The sequence below is a fragment of the Schistocerca gregaria genome, chromosome 5, assembly GCF_023897955.1.
Source record: "Schistocerca gregaria isolate iqSchGreg1 chromosome 5, iqSchGreg1.2, whole genome shotgun sequence".
NCBI classification, from domain to species: Eukaryota; Metazoa; Arthropoda; class Insecta; order Orthoptera; family Acrididae; genus Schistocerca; species Schistocerca gregaria.
The window spans coordinates 10,469,742-10,490,638 of NC_064924.1; positions in this window are offsets into that span (position 1 = coordinate 10,469,742).

A 20,897-nucleotide genomic window follows, 5' to 3' on the forward strand; every position below is an offset into this window, starting at 1 on the left:
ACACAAAATGGAAAGAAAGAAAAAACCACAAGAACAAAGGAAAGGCAACGAACACTAGAAGGAACAAAAGAGGACAAGAAAACAACAGAGAGATGCTGGAAACAGAAGAGAGTAAAACAAGAAGGCAGATTACAGTGGCTAGTCGAACACGAGAATAAAAAGAAAAAGCCAGCCACTCTCCCTCTCCTCCCAAACAGGCCATGAAGGCCCAAAGATACCAACTGGCCACCGTGTCATCCCACAGGTGTCACTGGATGCGGATGTGGAGGGGCATGTGGTCTGCACACCACTCTCCAACCATATGTCAGTTTCTGAGACCGGAGCCACTACTTCTCAATCAAGTAGCTCTTCAGTTTGCCTCACAGGGGCTGAGTGCACCCCACGTGTCAACAGCACTCAGCAGATCGGATGGTCACCTGTCCAAGTGCTAGCCCAGCCTGATAGCGCTTAACTTCGGTGATCTGACGGGAACCAGTGTTACCACTGCGCCGCTCTGCAACACACTAAAACCTCCACAGTAAAAGCACTACAGTGGAGGACACAGAGGGACAAAGGACATGCACCAAAACTTAAATCAAATGATGAAACCCACCCTCAAAAAAATGTAAAACTAAATTAGCCAATGAGGCATTGTTAGATAAAATGAGCGGCAACGAGTCCGGTAACTCAAGATTTCGTCGCTGGGCAGTCAAAGTGGGACAGTGCACCACAATATGGGCCACTGTCAACTGACACTGAGGTGGCAAGAGGTAACTGTGGGACACCCAAGTGTGGCCAATGCGGAGCCAGCAGAGGACAACTGATTCCCTACGAGAGGTCCGCATGGAACACTTCCACACATTCGTAGTGTCCTTAATGACATGCAGTTAGCTGTGTATACTGTTATACCATTCTGTCTCCCTAAGCTGAAAAGCCCTGCAGTGTAAGTCACAACGCAGGTCAGGTTCAGAGATGCCCATCTCCAGAAGCGGTTACCCCAGATAACCTGTTTGGCCAGCCTGTCAGCAAGTTCACTACCTGGTATGAAGGTCCTGAGTTCGAGTCTCGGTCCGGCACACAGTTTTAATCTGCCAGGAAGTTTCGTATCAGTGCACACGCCGCTCCAGAGTGGAAATCTCATTCATTACCTGGGATGCCGATGTGTCATGTGATCCACACAAACACCACTGAGCAACAGGACTGGTCCAGGGCATCGATGGACTCCTGGATGGACGCCACCAAAGAGTGTATTGGTCGATAGCTTGTAGCCTGCTCAAGGAGTCAGTACACAGCAGAAATGATTCCTCGGGACATGAACAGATATACTGAAGGGCATGAGATATGGCCACCAGCTCTGCAGTGAATACACTGCAGACATGAGGCAAGGAATGCTTTCAAGACAGTCTCTGTGGACAAAGGTGAAGACAACATTACCATCAGCCATCGAACTGTCGGTGTAAACCACTTCAGAGCCCTGGAACATTTCAAGAATTGAGAGGAAGTGACAGCTGATACCTGCAGGGTTAACAGAGTCCTTAGGGCCATGTGACAGGTCCCGGTGAAGCTTCGGTCTACAGCTACACACTGGAGGTGTATGTGAATGGACCTTGAGGAGAGGTGGTGAAGGGAAGACTCCACTTCAGATGAAAGTGATCACACGCAAACTGCAATCTTTAGCTCTCACCTCAGGAGGAGGCGAACCACCATTGTTGGGAAAAGAAGACAGTAATTAGGATGTTCAGGAGAGCTATGAATTTGTGCAACGTAACTGCCAAGCACGTCTGATCTTCAATGGATGGACTCCAGCCTCCACCAGTACGCTTGCCACCAGACTTGTCCTAACAGCTCCTGTCGCTAGTCTGACTGGTGCAATGGGTCAAGCAAACACAATGCTGAGGGCGCCGATGAACCATAAATCACACTCCAATAGTCAAGGTATGACTGAAAAAAGGCTCTGTAGAGCTGCAGCAGTGTCAAGTGATCTGCACCCCAGTTGGTGTTCCTCAGACAGTGGAGGGCATTGAGGTGCTGCCAACACTTCTGTTTAAGCTGACGAAGATGAGGAAGCCAAGTCAAAGGAGTGTCAAAAACCAGACCTCACTACAGTGAGTAGGTCATCATTAAAGTAAAATTATGGTTCCGAATAAATGGTACAATGCCAACAGAAATGCACAATACATGTCTTCATGCGCTAGAGCACATGACTGCGCCTTGTGGATGGCTCCCTGTAGGCGACACTCAGGAACACCAGTACTGGAGAAGCAGTACAAAACGCAGAAATTGCCTGGAGACCCCACTCATACAATGTGGCAAGGATATGAAGTTGCCAAGTCGTGTCATATGCTTTACGTAAGTCAAAAAAGATGGCAGCCAGGTGCTGGAATCTGGAAAAGGCTGTCCGGCGGTAGACTCGAGGGACACAAGATTATCAGTGGTAGAGCAACACTGGTGGAAGCCACCCTGACATGGAGCCAGTGGGCCATGTGACTCCAGAACCCAACCCAACCGCCAAAACATCATACGTTCCAACAGCTTACAAAGAACATTGGTGAGGCTGATGGGCCAGTAGCTATTCACATCAAGTGATATTTTACCGGGTTTGAGCACCAGAATGGTGGTGCTTTCCCACCATTGCGATGGAAAGACACCATTACACCAGATCATGGTTGAAGATGACGAGGATATGTCACTTGTAGTCATATGTATGTTGCTTGTAGTCAGATGTGAGATGTTTAATCATCTGGCTGTAGATCCAGTCAGGCCCAGGAGCTGTGTCGGGTCAATGTGCAAGGCCACTGAGGAGCTCCCACTCTGTTAATGGGGCATTATAGGATTCACTGTTCCATGTAGTGAATGAAAGAACGTTCCCTTCCAGTTGCCATTTGAGAGTACGAAGGCCGCAGGGGGGGGGGGGGGGGGGGGGGGGGGGTAATTCTCCAAGGCAGAGATTCAAGCAAAGTGCTCAGCAACCGCATTTGTGTCAGTAGATAGCACGCCATTTATGGTAAAATCGGGAACACCTGCAGGGATCTGGCACCTGAAAAGATGTTTGATCTTTGCCCAGACTTGGGAAGGTGACATATGGCACACAATGTCAAGACGTATCTCTCCCAACACTCCTCCTTCCATTTCTTCATAAGGTACGAACACGGGCACTGAGCTGAGGTGCTCCACGGAAGAGTTCCGCTTATGCCGCTGTAGAGCTCACCAAAACTAATTAATTGCTTCAGCGACTTCCAGCGACCACCAAGGGACTGCCTTACGGCGGGGTCACCCTAAAGAGCAAGGGATTGCGTTTTCTGCTGCAGAAACAATTATTGTAGTCACTTGCTCAACCATCACATCAACATTACCGTGTGGAGGAGATGCAACGGTGACAGCAAAGGTGAAAGTTACCCAGTCTGCCTTGTTTAAAGCCGATCTGGGCAGGCATCTGTGGGCCTGATGCTGGAGCACTGACTGGAAGGTGGGGAAGTGGTCACTACCACACAGGTCGTCACATGCTCTCCAGTGGATAGATGGAAAAAGTACTGGGCTGCAAATTTATAAATCAATGGCCGAGTAACTACCATGAGCCACACTGAAGTGTGTGGCGGCTCCAGTACTTAAGAGGCAGAAGTCGAACTGAGACAGTAAAGTTTCGACATCTCTGCCTCAGCCAGTAATCAAGGTGCCACCCCACAAAGGGTTATGGGCATTAAAATCTCCAGAAATTAGGAAATGTTTAGGGAGTTGATCAATCAGTGTGCAGCTAATACATTCAGGGGTACTGCACCATCTGGAGGAAGATATACATTACAGACAGTTAATTCCTGCATCATCCTTATTCTGACAGCCACAGCTTCAAGAGGGGTTTGAAGGGGCACAGTGTCACTACAGACTGAGTTTATTTCCTAAATGTAAACTCCACCTGACACTTGATTATAGTCACTATGGTTCCTGTAATATCCCTTATGACCAAGGAGGGCAGGGGTCGGCGTTGCCGGGTACCAGATTTCCTGGAGGGCAATGCAGACAGCAGGTGTGAAGCTTAACAGGTGCCATGGCTCAGCCAGGCGGTGGAAAAAACCGCCGCAATTCCACTGGAGGATGGCATCGTTGTGAGACTGGGAAGGCATGGAACATTCAATGAGGCAGTTTATGCCTCAGGGTCACCTGCTGCCACAGGCGTATTGCCTGAGCAGTCTGTACGCATTGTGTCTGAGGGTCTGACAAGATCTAGGTCCTCAGCAGAAGCTATAATCTCCACCCCATACTCAGACACAAAGCCAGCAGGTAGCAGTGGCGTGGGTGCCACTGCAATTTCCTGGGTCTTAGAGGTCTTCTTTTTGGATTTCTCTCGCTGCTGCTTGGGTTTCCCTGGCTGGGAGGACTCCTCTGGCTCAGTCTCCGGGACTGAGGATGAGCGTGAAGCCCTATGACCAGCTGCTTTTGGGCTCTTCAGCCACTGGTGGGTGTCATCTTTCCCACTAGCAGAAACCTGGGAAAGGAGTGACCTAAGGGCCCCATTCCTAGTGAGAGAAGCTGAAGAAGACTTACGCTTCTCCGGCTTAGAAGTGGGAATGGACATTCCCAATCGTTGGGGAGGGTATTGCTCCCGAAGGAAGTGGTGTGGGAGCAACAGGTAGGGAAATGCCCCCCCCCCCCCAACCATAATGGGGGCAGGTGTAGTCTTGCGGCTCTAAGAGGTGACTGAGGTTGGCGCAGATGATGGTGCCAGAATTGTTGTAGCAGTGGCGTCAGACGATGTCATACGTAAAGGATGCTAGCGTTCAAGTTTTCTCTTAGCCTCAGAGTAGGTCAGTCGGTCCAGGATCTTGTACTCCAGGATTTTCCTTTCTTTCTGGAGAATCCTGCAGTCTAGTGAGCAAGGCAAATGGTGCTCTCTGCAGTTGACACAGATGACATGTGATGCTGGAAGTACTGTGGGAAGACATATGGCCGAACTTCCAGCACTTAAACCACTGCATCGGGGGAGAGATATAGGGCTTTACATCACAGCAGTAGACCATCACCTTGACCTTTTAGGGCAATGTATCATGCTTGAAGGCCGAGATCAAGGCACCAGTGACAACCTCATTAGCCCTCAGACTCTGGTGGACATGCTGGACGAAATCTACACCTCGCCGCTCTAAATTGGCCCACAGCTCATCGTCAGACTGCAAAATAAGGTTCCTGTGAAGTATGATACCCGGCACCATATTTAAACTCTTATGGGGCATTATGGTTACAGAAACATCCCCCAGCTTGTCACAAGCAAGTAACTCCCACGACTGGGCAGAGGATGCTGTTTTGATCAAGACTAACCCAGATCTCATTTTGCTCAATCACTCCACTTCCCCAAACTTGTCCTCTAAAAACTGAGGCTTCATCATCATTATGAAAGATTCCCCAGCAGCTCTCAAACATACAAGGTACCAGGGTGAATAAGATCTGCTGCCATCCTTAGCCTGACGTTCCTCCCATGGTGTGGCCAGGGAGGAGAATGATTTGGGGTCATACTTCTATGCGTTGAACTGAGCTCATGAACACTTAGAGACTGGTGGTGTTTCACCACCAGCAAGAGATGATGGACTACGCTTCATAGCATGTCATCCACCCTGATGCCACCCATTCCGACCAAGGGCCCTCCCCACGAGTGCCACCCAGCCGCAAAAAAGGCCACCTGGCAGGATGGCCATTGCCAGGATTTCCGATGCCCCAGGAGAATGGGCATCTACCCCTTGGCATTCGTGGCGAGTTAACTGAGCAGGCATCAGCAGAGCGATCCCTGTGTGGTCAGGGGGCTACAACCAATAGGGTACATGGTGGCCCCACCACAATTTTTTATTTATTTATTTATTTATTGTTCCGTGGGACCAAATCAAGGAGAAGTCTCCATGGTCATGGAACAAGTCAATACATGAAATTATAACACGATATTAGAAACAGATAAAATGAAATATAAAAAACATATTCAGGTGACAAGTAAGTTTAAATAAAGAAAATCAACAATGTAACACAGGAATTTGCTTAATTTTTTAGATCTTCCAGAAGCTCCTCGACAGAATAGTAGGAGTGAGCCATGAGGAAACTCTTCAGTTTAGACTTAAAAGAGTTTGGGCTACTGCTAAGATTTTTGAGTTCTTGTGGTAGCGTATTGAAAATGGATGCACCAGAATACTGCACTCCTTTCTGCACAAGAGTCAAGGAAGGGCATTCCACATGCAGATTGGATTTCTGCCTAGTATTAACTGAGTGAAAGCTGCAAACTCTTGGGAATAGGCTAATATTGCAAACTACAAATGACATGAAAGAAAATATATACTGTGAGGGCAATGTCAGAATTCCCAGACTATTGTATAGGGGTCTACAAGAGGTTCTTGAACTTACACCACATATAGCTCGAACAGCCTGTTTTTGAGCCAAAAATACCCTTTTTGAATCAGAAGAATTACCCTAGAAAATAATACCATGCGACATAAGCGTATGAAAATATGCAAAGTAGACTACTTTTCGTGTTGAAGTGTCACTTATTTCAGATACTGTTCTAATGGTAAATAAAGCAGCATTTAGTTGCTGAACAAGATCCTGGACATGGGCTTTCCACAACAGCTTACTATCTATCCAAACGCCTAGGAACTTTAACTGTTCCGTCTCGCTTATAATATGCCCATTCTGTCTGATCAAAAAATCGGTTCTTGTTGAATTGTGAGTTGTTGTTGTTGTTGTCTTCAGTCCTGGGACTGGTTTGATGCAGCTCTCCATGCTACTCTATCCTGTTCAAGCTTAATTGTGAGTTAGAAACTGTAAAAACTGAGTCTTACTGTGATTTAACATCAAATTATTTTCCACAAGCCACGAACTTATTTCATGAACTACATTATTTGATACTGTTTCAATATTACACACAAGATCCTTCACTACCAAGCTGGTGCCATCAGCAAACAGAAATATTTTTGAATGACCTGTAATACTAGAAGGCATATCATTTATGTAAATAAGAAACAGCAGTGGCCCCAACACCGACCCTTGGGGAACGCCCCACTTAACAGTGCCCCTTTGGGACTGAACATCACTACCACTGTCAATATTGCGGAGAATTACCTTCTGCTTTCTGTTCTTAAAGTAAGAGACGAACCAATTGTAAGCTACTCCCCTTACTCCATAATGGTTCAACTTCTGCAGTAATATTTTGTGGTCAACACAGTCAAAAGTCTTCGTTAAATCAAAGAAAACTCCTAGCGTTCGCAACCTTTTATTTAACACATCCAAAACCTCACAGAGAAAAGGGAATATAGCATTTTCAGTTGTTAAACCATTCCTAAAACCAAACTGAACATCTGACAGCAAATTATATGAATTTAAACGCTCCAGTAACCTTGTATATACAACCATCTCGATAACTTTAGCAAACACCGATGGCATAGAAATAGGTCTATAATTGTCAATATTATCCCTGTCTCCCTTTTTATAAAGTGGCTTGACTACCAAGTACTTTAATCGGTCAGGAAACCGACCACACCTAAAGGAAAAGTTACAGATATGGCTAAGTACTGGGCTAACATACGTAGAACAATAATTCAGTATTCTGCTAGATACCCCATCATATCCATGAGAGTTCTTGGTCTTTAGTGATTTAATTATTAACTCAATCTCCCTCTTATCAGTATCATGGAGGAGCATTTCAGGTAACAGTCTTGGAACACTTTTTTCTAAGAGCGCCATATGATTCCCTGTTGGGACTAGGTTTCTATTTAGTTCACCTGCTATATTCAGAAAGTGATTATTAAATACTGTACATATATGCGACTTATCAGTAACATGGACATTCCCACTATGCACTGATTCTATATCCTCGAGCTGTTTCTGCAGACCAGCCACTTCCTTTACGACTGACCATATGGTTTTAATTTTATCCTGAAGCTTAGTTATTCTATCTGCATATCACATACTTTTTGCCTTCCTAATAACATTTTTAAGCACCTTACAATACCGTTTGTAATGGGCTGCTGCATTTAGATTCTGACTATTTCTAAGGTATTGATATAATTGGCACTTTGTTCTACAAGATATTCTTATCCCTCTAGTCAGCCACCCAGGCTGCCTGTTTGTGCTAGTACCCTGTTTTGCACGTTCTAATGGAAAGCAACTTTCAAAGAGCACGAGAAAAGTCTTGAGAAAAGCATTATATTTATCGTCTACTGTAGCAGTGCTATAAACATCTTGCCACTCTTGTTCCTTTATAACGTTAACAATGGTCTCTACAGCAACTGGATCAGCTTTCCTAAACAGCTGATGACTATATTTAACACGTGTTGCAGCACAAAAATCTTTGAGAGTTAAAATTTGTGCATTATAATCTGAAAGGCCATTCACCTTTTTGCCAACAGAATGCCCTTCTAGTAATGAGGAATGAACAAAAATGTTGACTATGGTTGTTCTACTGTTCCTTTGCACTCTCGTTGGAAAGAATACGGTTTGCATAAGATCATATGAATTAAGGAGGTCTACCAGCATCCTCTTCCTTGCACAATCACTTATACAATTAATATTGAAGTCACCACATATAACTAACTTTTTGTATTCCCTATATAGTGAACCAAGAACCTCCTCTAGCTTTAGCAAAAATATTGTGATATCAGAGTCTGGTGATCTATAAATAACAACAGTTAGAAATTTAGCTCCATTAAATTTAACCACACCTGCACAACATTCAAACATCTTTTCAGTGCAGTACTTTGGAACATCAATTGACTCAAATGGGATTCCGTTTTTCACATACATGGCTACTCCCCCACACCGCAAAGAGCTCCTCGAAAAGCTGCCAGCCAACCTGTATCCTGGTAAAGGAAGCCTCTGAATTATCTCCTTATTTAAGAAGTGTTCAGATACACCAATAATTTCAGAGTCAACATCTATAAGCAATTCACTAACTTTATCTCTAATACCTTGTATATTTTGATGAAATATACTAATTCCCTCATTACTCGGATACCTAAGTTTTGTCAAAAGTGGTTCCTTTGTTAGAGAGACTTCCCTTAAGCAGGAATACCTATCAGCTGACTTCAATCTAAAGAAGGTGCACCTGTAACACCCACTACTGCAGGAATTTTCCCATGGGTGATCCCACCAACCCCACCTATGCTGTCACCTATAAGCTTTGCCAACCTCCCCTTCCCATACCTGTTGAGGTGCAGGCCATGTCTAGTGAAACCCGTCCTGCTGATAGACTCCACCGACACCACCGAAATGTGACCCCCAAGTCTCATGTTATTACGCCTGACGGTTGTATTAAGATGAGGCTGATCGTGACGCTGAAACAGTTCCACGAAATGCACATTCGTGTTGCCAGTGTGAGTGGCTATCTTTTCCAGTTCACCATCTATGTCATACTCCCCATCCCTATCAATACTATTACCAGCCCCACCCACAATCACTACCTGATCCTCTTTAGTAAAATCCCTACATAACCCCCCTACGTTAACAGTCACCTGAGCCAATCCTGCATTAGGCTTCACAATGCTGGTGACCTGGTACTCACTCCCCAGCACTTCCTGCAACTGCTGGCCTACACCTCTGCCATGAGAACTACCTAACAGCAGAACCTTCTTCTTCCTTCTTCCTCAATGGGCTGGCTACCATGCTGGATATCAGCTGCAAAGAAGTCCACGGTCATCGTCGTTGGAGAAAGTGACACTGCATAGTCCATGGTGGAAAACGCACCCAGGAAGGTGTCCTTGCCCAAGAGATGGAGAATGAGGGGGACTGAAATGCAACAGCGAGAAAGTGGGGTAAAGATCTCAATGGATGATGGACACAATGCAGCATGTAAGGTGCCCTTCACCAATTGGCTTGCTCTTCGAGAAAATTTTGAAGAATGCGTGTTACTCCCTACAGGGGCCATCACATAATGGCCGAAACGTGTGAAACTCCTTTTCGTCGCCTCTTATGACAGGTAGGAATACCTCGGGCCTATTCTTAGACCCAGTCCCGCAGGGGGCTTTGTTTGTAGGACTGTGCTCTCAGCAACTGTAGATTTTGCCAGTTCTCAATTTTTAATATGCCACTGTTCTGCACAGTGGTTGGAAACAGTACGGATGGGCTGACTAATGTAATCGTCGGACAACAACATGGATGAAGGAGGTGTTTCAGCCCTTAATAAGGATTGAATTCCACTTTTACACCACCTATCATAGATGTCATTACTGGAGTGGAACAGGCAGTGTGGCATCTCTCACAAGGCAACACCAACAAGATAACACTTATCACCAATCACATTATAGCCTCAGCCAAGCTGCCCAAATCTAATATCATCAGAGCAGATTGAGAGCGGCTCCATGCATTTCAGAAAGATGAAGATCTTGTGGTACCCCTGGCTGACAAGGGAAACGTCATGGTTGCTCTTAAGACTACTGGATATCACAGCAAAGAGGCATTGTTGTTGGATGCAAGTACCTAATATGGGACCAGCTCTATCATACAGAAGTCTGGTGGAGCTCCTGAAGAATTCTAGTCTACCAGAGTATGTCACTAAAAATCTTAAGAATGAACATGAGCTCCTACCCCTACCAGTCCATACAAGTTACCTAATGTCGACAAGGGCGGTATTCCATTGAAGCCAACTGTTTGTGCTATTAGCTCTCCTACCTACAGGGTAAACAAATATTTAACGAAGTTGATGAATCTGATAGTTGGCCACAGTGAACATCGCATCAAAAACTCTCAGATGTTCCTCGAAAAAATTAATCAGGTTTACAGTGGGCCCAAACACTATTTTAGGCAGCCTGGATTTGATCTCACTATTTACACAAGGGCCTTTGGAGGACACACTAAACCTGTTGGCAGAGCATTTTCCTCCTGAAACTATAAAGTTGCTCTGACATACACTACTGGCCAATAATATTGCTACACCACAAAAATGATGTGCTACAGATGCTAAATTTGGCCGACAGGAAGAAGATGCTGTGATATGCAAATGATTAGCTTTTCAGAGCATTCACACAATGTTGGCGCTGGTGGCAGCACCTACAACATGCTGACATGAGGAAATTTCCAACCGATATCTCATACACAAACAGCAGTTGACCGGCGTTGATTGGTGAAACATTGCTGTGATGCCCCGTGTAAGGATGAGAAATTCGTACCATCACATTTCCGACTTTGATAAAGGTCACATTGTAACCTATCGTGATTGCGGTTTATCGTATCGCGACATTGCTGTTCGTGTTGGTCGAGATCCAATGACTGTTAACAGAATATGGAATCGGTGGGTTCAGCAGTGTTATACGGAATGCCGTGCTGGATCCCAACGGCCTCATATCACTAGCAGTCGAGATGACAGGCATCTTATCCACATGGCTGTAACGGATCGTGCATCCACATCTCGATCCCTCAGTCAACAGATGGGGACGTTTAGAAGGCAACAACCATCTGCACGAACAGTTCGACGATGTTTGCAGCAGCATGGACTATCAGCTCTGAGACTATGGCTGTGGTTATCCTTGACACTGCATCACAGACAAGAGCGCCTGTGATGGTGTACTCAACGACGAACCTGGATGCATGAATGGCAGAACATGATTTTTTTGGATGAATCCAGGTTCTGTTTACAGCACCATGATGGTTGCATCCGTGTTTGGTGACATCGTGGTGAACGCACATTGGAAGTGTGTATTCGCCATACTGGCGTATCACCTGGCATGATGGTATGGGGTGCCATTGGTGACACGTCTTGGTCACCTCTTGTTCGCATTGACGGCAGTTTGAACAGTGGACGTTACACTTCAGATGTGTTACAACCCATGGCTCTACCCTTCATTCGATCCCTGCAAAACCCTACATTTCAGCAGGATAATGCACGACTGCATGTTGCAGGTCCTGTACGAGCCTTTCTAGATACAGAAAATGTTCAACTGCTGTCCTGGCCAGCACATTCTCCAGATCTCTCACCAACTGAAAACGTCTGGTCAATGGTGGCTGAGCAACTGGCTTGTCACAATACGCCAATCACTACTCCTGATGAACTGTGGTATCGTGTTGAAGCTGCATGGGCAGCTGTACCTGTACTCGCCACCCAAGCTCTGACTCAATGCCCAGGCATATCAAGGCCATTATTATGGCCAGAAGTGGTTGTTCTAGGTACTGATTTCTCAGGATCTATGCGCCCAAATTTCATGAAAATGTAATCATGTGTCACTTATAGTATAATATATTTGTCCAATGAATACCCGTTTATCATCTGCATTTCTTCTTGGTGTAGCAATTTTAATGGCCAGTAGTGTATTATGATGGCCACCTACTTTTTGTGTGGCAGTAAATTTTACAAAATGGTGATTGGATATGGGTTCTCCGCCTTCTGCCATCTTCAGCAGTGGCCAACTTTTTTATGGAACATTTTGAAGAATGTGCATTAAATTTGGCTCCCCTTCATTCATCTCCATTTTCTCACGATGTTGACAACATTTTTATGTTCTGGCCACATGGCATAGCTCCTATTGAGCACTTCCTTGAACTTATGAACAGCATCCATCCAAACATCCAGTTAAATGTCAAGACAGAGAAAGAAGAATGGCTCCCATTTTTAGATGTTTTGATAGAATGAATGTTAGATGGACATCTCAGCCACTCAGTGAATCACAAACTAACACGCACTGATGTACATCTTAGCACCCAGGGTTTCTATCATCCAGTGCAGAAGAGAGCACAAACTGTTTCTGACAAGGAACTCTTGGATTCTTGAATTAATCATCTGAAATATGTGTTCCAACAGAATGGCTGTGGTTCATTTAATATGAAGTCACCTTACTCCAAGAAAATGAAATATGAGAATGTTGAACATTCATGCGATGAGACACCAATTGTACTCTTTCCTTTCTGTGGCACTACAATCATCAAGATAGTCCTGGGAAGATACAGTATGAGACCTATATTTTGACCCTCTAAGAAGATGAAGGAGATGCTACACCCAAAGGACTGTCTTGGCCTCAGGTCATCGAGATTTATAACAGCCCCATGAGTGCAGAAGCAGTCACGTCAGTCAGTCCATCCATAACTTTTCCTACCACTGTGCAGAACATCAATGGCATATTTAAAAAAAAAAAAAATAATAATAATAGAGAAATCTGCAGCTGCTGAGCACAAACTTACAAGCAAATACAAATAACTGTTTTACAAAACAAGAATTTTGTTCTAGGCTCCTACACACTGGCACTCTGTAATTAAAGCGGTTGTTGAAATAAAAATGTGTGAGAAGGACTTCAATCCTGACAGTGAGTATAACCTTAGCAGTGCACTGAAGCAAGCTCTCAATGCAGAGAAAAGGGAGAGATATTCATTGTGGTGTTTACACCATGGAGGGAATGGTGGTGCCACCAGTGCAAACACACACACCATCTGTGACAGCATAACATAATTACTGACCAATCACAAGCCATCTATGGACTACTTAAGGCCACCACAGCAGCAGTTTAGACAGTCAGTTTGCTCTCGACAATGATGATGGAGGTAATCACTGAAAGCTTGATGTTTAACACTGTACTGACATGCAGTAAGTCCAAGAATATTTATGCAATAAAAATACGTGTCTACACTGAAAGGGTCTCATTCACAATTTTAGAGAAAATGAAGTCTTGATAGAATAATGTTCTTTGGAATTACATAAACCACTTATGATGAAAAGATCTCATTTGTACACTCTTAAAACTCAGAAATCAATAAATATGTTTCATAACCCCATAGAGAGAGGGTTCGAGTCCATGGCTGAGGCCCTTCCTGTGAATATCAGTGGCAACTCTGAAGATAGATGATTCACATATTTACTTCCAGCTTTCTCATCATTTTGTCTTGTAGGGCACATCTTGGAGAAGTACTGTTGTTTGCTGCGGGTCGTTGAGAACTGATATTACTTAGCAACGGAAGAAATAATGTAAAGTCCAAAAACACACTGAGAAGTGCATCATCTTAAAGGAAGAAAAATGAGATCAAGCATGCAAGAGTGAAGGGGACTCCTATACAAATTACAAGGTCATTGCAGAGAGGCAGCATACTTTTCTTCCCTGCAACAGAGACTTCAGTCTTGTAAAACAGTTGATAATGGATCATAAACGAATTTATGGCATACATCAAATATCAGAGACCATTCTAAACAGCAGCAAAACCAATAAGTTTCTTCTCAAAGGGTTGGGTTGGGTTGTTTGGGGAAGGAGACCAGTCAGTGAGGTCATCGGTCTCATCGAATTAGGGAAGGACAGGGAAAGAAGTCGGCCATGCCCTTTGAAAGGAATTATCCCGGCGTTTGCCTGGAGTGATTTGGAGAAATCACAGAAAACCTAAATCAGGATGACCAGACGAGGGATTGAACTGTCGTCCTCCCAAATACGAGTCCAGTGTCTAACCACTGTGCCACCTCACTCAGTTTTCTTCTCAAGGAATGGGACACAGAAGATACTTCGTTTTTAAAACTTTCTGACAGATATTGCATAAAAATACTTATCTGTCAGAAGATGTTATGAACAGAAAAGATGGTGTTCCTTGAGATTGTAACATGCAATTTAACAACAACTTCAAGCATTTCATGCCTGTTAGATAGGTTATTACCAATATGAACAAACATGCTTTCCAAGTGACTGAACCAGAATTACTTGTACATGGTCTACCCAGTAGCCTAACATACCCAAAACAATCTAAATTTGAGAGTAAAGGAAGCCACTACACACAGACACACACACACACACACACACACACACACACACACACACACACACAGTGCTGGTAGGATTGCAGTTTGGCAGGTGGACTAGGGTAGGGTGGGTAGAGTTGTTTGTTTTGTTTTGTTTTAGGGTGCAAAAAGAACTAGTGTCATACGCACCCACATCAAAACTGAGAAACACAAAGACAAAGATAGGAGTTAAAAATGACTATACATCAATCCCAATTGACGGATAGAAAGTAAAACGCAGTTGCCAGCCCGCACATTGTTCGCTAAAATGGCCAATAACTCAGACAACAAACCCAAATGGGAACATAAATGGTTAAAAAAAATGGCATTCCATTAGGAAATGGCAGACAGTTAAAAGTTGGGTGCAATGTGCACAAAGTGGTGTGGGACCAACACTTAACAAATGACGATGGCTAAAAAGGCAGTGCCCAATACGCAACCTAGTTAAAATGCCCTCCTTGCAGCGGGATGGCTGAGACGAGGTCACCCAAGCCACTGGGAGAGGCTTAATAAACCAGAGCTCGTTCCCATGAAGTGAGGAATAATGATGATGCTAAAGTGACAATACCTCCTGATAGATGGCAACACAGAAATCATCGGGGGGAATATAATAACTAATGGGCTTAGGTACAAGGACTGCAGCCTTGGCAGCAGCATCAGCAACCTCGTTTCCTGTCAGACTGACATGACCAGAACCCACATAAACATCACAAGTGGCTCCATCAAGAATGAGCAACTGACAGCTTTCTGGACCTGTTTCACTAAGGGATGGACAGTGTACAGCACACAAAGGCTTTGAAAGGCACTGAGAGAGTTGGAGCAAATGACGCAATTCAAAAGCCTGTGGCACTGGATGTACTGTGTGGCCTGATACAGTGTGCCAGAAGCCGACACTGAAAAACATTGGCACCAGTGACAATGGCACACCTTACACCATGGTCAGTCCGAGAGCCATCAGTGTACACAAAGGTACTATTGCAAAGTTCCACGCAAAGGTTGTGAAAGTGAAGGCGATAGAGCAAGGCAGAAGTAGCATTCTTAGGAAGCAAATGAAGGCCAAGGTGAACACTGGTCAGGTTCACACTCACCGATAAAGTTGGAGGGAGTGTGAAGTTAATCTGCCGGAGCAAGAGCCTATAGCGAACTCCAGGAGATAACAGAAGAGGTATGTGCCCCCTACTGGTGATGAAAGGAGTCATCAAAGGAGGAGGCATAGGACAGGAGGCCAAGCATGGCAGACAAACAGCATGCATATCTGCTGAGGAGAAAGTCACGGTGGTAAGACAGCGGTAGTACGACAGCTTCTGCATACAGGCTCTCAGCCAAGGTAGTGTAAAACGTGCCAGTGACCAAATTTATGCAATGATGGTAGATAGTACTGACAAAGAGATGACGTAAAAGGGACGTGCAGATGCACAAACAAAGGACCCATAGTCTAGTTTCGAACGAACAAGTGACCAGTACAAATGGAGGAGGATAGTTCAATCTGCACCCCAGGAAGTACCATTGAGAACATGTAGGACACTGAGGGACCACGTACAGTGGGCTGCCAGGTAAGACACATGGGAGGACCAAGAGAGTTTCTTATCAAGCATAAGCCCCAGGAGTTTCATAGTTTCAATGAATGAAGCAACAGGACCAAGATGTAAAGATGGTGGGAGAAACCAACTGCACCACCCGCCACCAGAAACCACTTGGCAGCCAGTGAAGAATCACTGCTATAGGGCAAAGAGGCAGGAGCATCCTGCTCCATGAGGTCCACAAAAGCATCGGCTTTCTTCTGCTGTTAGCCTGCTGAGTCCAATGCAGAAAAATGGTTGGTGGTGTGCATTGGTGACATGAAGGCTGGCTGAGCAAGGGTGTCATGTGGCGACACCGCCGAAGAGGATCTACGGGTCAGTGAAGGAGAAGACCGTTTGCTTTTGTTGGACTTCTTCGAGCCTTTTTCGTTTAGCAGGGAAGACTCAGGTGTTGGTTAGCTGGAGGGGCTTACAAAGTCTTCATGGGAGAATTCCTTCTGTCCTTTCCGGCCTGCCAGTTGTGTAGCTGGTGGCTTCGGCCCATGCGGTGACAGTTTGACGGCTTGGGAGGATGAGGGGACGGTGATGCTACCATGACACAGGGTGCTTTCACAACCTCAGAGATGATTTGAGATCGCATATGTGTGTGGCCATGTCCTTCATGGAACAAGATGTAGCAAGAACAGTACTATAAGTGCCAGATGGTAGAACGCAGGGTTTGTGACTAATCAATAATTAGCAAGCAACCGGGTAAGATACTTTTTCCTTTATCCAGATCTCCTGGACAGCCTGCTCTCTGAGATATACGGGACCATCTCGAGAGGAGGCAGCATAGTCGCCATTGCAGTTAATAACAGTGGGGAGAAGGAAGTGGACAATTGCCCTCATGCACGTCCTTACCACAAGTTACACATTTGGCTGGGTGTTCACAAGACATTCGAGTGTGGCTGAAATGATGACAATAGTAGCAGTGCATCATGCTCGGAATGTACAGTCAGACTGGGATAAGTTCATATCCTACTTTTAACTTGGACGGAAGCACCATTTTATCAAAGGTGAGGAAAGAGAGAGTGTGGGAACTAAGGAAGCATCACCTGATGAACAGCAATGACATTCTGATAGGAGAGGTATGCTTGGATTTTGGCCTCAGACAGACCATTGAACAGCCTAGTGTAAATAACAGCACAGGAACAATTTAGAGTTCTATGGGCCTTGACACGAACAGGATAGCCGTGCAGAAGTGAAGTGGCAAGCAGTTGTGCTAGAAAACCAGAAGTAGTCTCCAAAAGCAAAGTGTGATTCCGTAAACGAGCGCAGGATTTCACTGGGTCGGCAATTGCATCAACACCTTTCTGAATAATAAACAGATTTACTGTTGTGAAGGAATGACCATCTTCAGTACATGAAACCACGAGGAACCGAGGTGCAGCTGGAAGGGTCTCAGGATCAGGAGCTTCATTCTGTTTACATTTGGTAGACGAGGACTGCAAAAATGATAATTGGCTCATTGCAAGGAAATCCCCCATCGCCAGCATCTCCAATGGCATGTCCTTCCAACTGGGACCACCTTCGCAAGAAGGCAAACCCGCCTTAGATGACTGTTCACATCTCAGGTCATACCTCCCGAATACCTTACAGAGGGACCAATCAGCAATTTGGGAAGGTAGCAGCTCAGGCAATCAGCCCTCCCTGGGCCTGACCTGTGCCAGGGTTTACGTGGAAACCCTGCCTCTCGGACCAGGGCTGGGAATTACGTGTTATCCAGTCACCTGTTATGTGTCAGATGCATGGGCTGGCCTTCAGGAGTGCACAGGGATGAATAAGGAGAAAAGAGGAGACTCAAACGCCAAAGCAGAGGAAGGACAGAAGAAGATGAAGGAAGAAAGGAAAAAGGAACAGAAACAGTGGTGAGACTGAAACTTCCTGGCAGATCAAAACTGTGTGCCGGACTGAGACTCGAACTCGGAACCTTTGCCTTTCGCGGGCAAGTGCTCTACCAACTGAGCTACCCAAGCATGACTCACGCCCCGTCCTCACAGCTTTACTTCTGCCAGTACCTAGTCTGAGACTGTTTGTATGTCAGCTACAGACAGTGCGGAACATTCCCAAAGACACCCCAGACATGTTCCTCAAGGGAGGGTAAAAAGAACAGCAGGAAGATAGACATGCACCATGGAAGGGAAAAAATGCTGCAAAGGCTGGGGCCTCGTGGTAGCCAAGCACAAACCCACCAAAGAGCAGCAAGTCCCCTCTGGGGAGGGGGGAGGGAGAGGTGGAATGGGGTCAGACAGAAGAGTTGGGTAGTAATGGTTCAGAGGGAGGCAGCCGGTTTGCTCACTAGGAGAGCAGGAAGGAGAGTCACAGGTGTAATGGCTTTGTATGCGATACACGGGTGCTGGAGATGGTGGGGAGTGGTAGGTGATGAAGTCAATGTTGAGATGTGAAATGAGAGGGGTTGTTAGGGCAGAGAAATGGGAAACTGTTGGGTGGAGAGTGTGGGGGAGTGAGTTCATGGAAATTGATGCCAGGAAGGTTGCTGGAGCCAAGGATGTGTTGCAAGGATGACTCCCATCTGCAGAATTCAGGTAAGCTGGTGGTGGATGGAATGATTCACATGGGTTGTGAAGCAGCCACTGAAATTGAGCAATTGATGCTCAGCTGCATGTTGTGCCCCTGAGTGGTCAGTTTTGTTCTTGATCACAGACTGGTGGACAGCTGGTTGGTTATCATACAGATATAAAAAGTGATGCAGTATTGCAGCAGAGTAGGCAGGTGTTATGGCAGCTTTTAGCGGTGGCCGTGCTATGTATGTAAAACATTAACAGGAGTTATCTTTGCAAGACAACCTCCACTCCATAACACTCCTGGCCTAAATCTCTGTTATCAGTCAGTCCCCACACCCTCCAACAAACAGTTTCACCTTCTTATGTCGTATTAAGTCCTCGCAATTCACACACAACACCTCCACCATGCACCAATCTCCACTGGCTACTACACCCATGCATCACATGCCTAGCCTGTGCACTTGCCATCCCTTCCTGCCTTGCCATCAAACCAGATAACTCCCTCCAAGCCACTAGCTACCCACCCCCAACTTCTCTTCCTGCCTCCCACCTCCCTCTCCTCAACACACCTCATCTGACATAATCCCCACCCCATCCTAGTCCACCTGCTGCACTGCAGTCATTGAACTATACATCTCAGCTGGCACTATGTTGGGGCACAAGTAGGTAGTTTGTGTGTGTGTGTGTGTGGGGGGGGGGGGGGGGGGTTTCAAGAATGCTAATAAGTTTTCTCTCTCTCTTGTGGTGTGTGTTGATGACTCAACCCCTCTGCTATTCTAAATTATTATAGCACAACTACAGTTTTCCCACAAAAACTCAATATAATTACAGCTGATACATAAGGCAACTATGAAATATAAAAAGAAGTTACTGATAATGGTATACAGGTATGATATAGTCTATGCTTGACTGTAGTAACTAAAATTACATGGAATTCTAATTTCTTTCACACTAGTTGTCAATATTTGTGGTCCACCAAATCTGAGTTTCACATAGATTTCCACGAGAATACACAAAACATCTGTGTATTCTGGTGGAAATCAATGCAAAAACTAGTAAGTAGCATCAACACACATCATATTGTGCACAAAAGGGTATCAGCCCATCAGGTTTATTCCCCCTCCAGAACAGGATTATGTTTGATTACTGGTATATGATTTGAAATATTATTGGATAGTTTCTTTGAATGTCTACACCTACATCTATACTCTGCAAACCACCATGAGGTGCATGGCAGAGAGTTTGTCCCATTGTACCAGTTATTAGGGTTCCTTCCTGTTTCATTCACATATGGAGCACAGGAATAAAGGTTGTCTGAATATCTCTGCATGTACAGTAACTATTCTGATCTTATCCTCACAATCCCTATGTGAGCAAGATGTACGGAGTTGTTGTTTATCCCTCGAGTAAGCATTTAAAGCCGGTTCTTGAAACTGTTTTAGCAGACTTTATCAAGATAGCTTTTGTCTGTCTTCAAAAGTCTGCCAGTTCAGTTCTTTCAGTATCTCTGTGACATTCTCCATGGATTAAACAAACATGTCACCATTCATCCTGCCCTTCTCTGTATACAGTAAATATCCCCTGCTAGTCCTATCTGGTACGGGTACCACACACTTGATCAATATTCTAGGATGGGTCACAAGTCTGATTTGCAAGCAATCTCTTTAACAGACTGATGGCACTTCCCCATTATTCTACCAATAATCCGAAGTCTACCACCTGCTTTACCTATGACTGAACCTATTTGATCATTCCATTTCAGATCCCTACAAAGTGTTACACCCAGGTATCTGCATGAGTTGGCTGATTCCAACAGTGACTTACTGATGTTATAGTCAAGACATACTACGTATTTTTGTTTTGTGAAGTGCACACTTTCACATTTCTGAACGTTTAGAGCAAGTTGCCAATCTCTGCACAACACTGAAATCTTATCAAGATCTGACTAAATATTTATGCAGCTTCTCACAGATAGTATTTGATTACAAATAACTGCATTATCTGCAGGAAACCGGATTTGACTATTAATATTGTCTGCAAGGTTGTTAATGTGGTGGACATTCTGAGAGAACTAAGCTTTTTTCCTTAATTTTGGCCGAGTTAGATTAGATTAGTTTTCGTTCCATAGATCCGTGT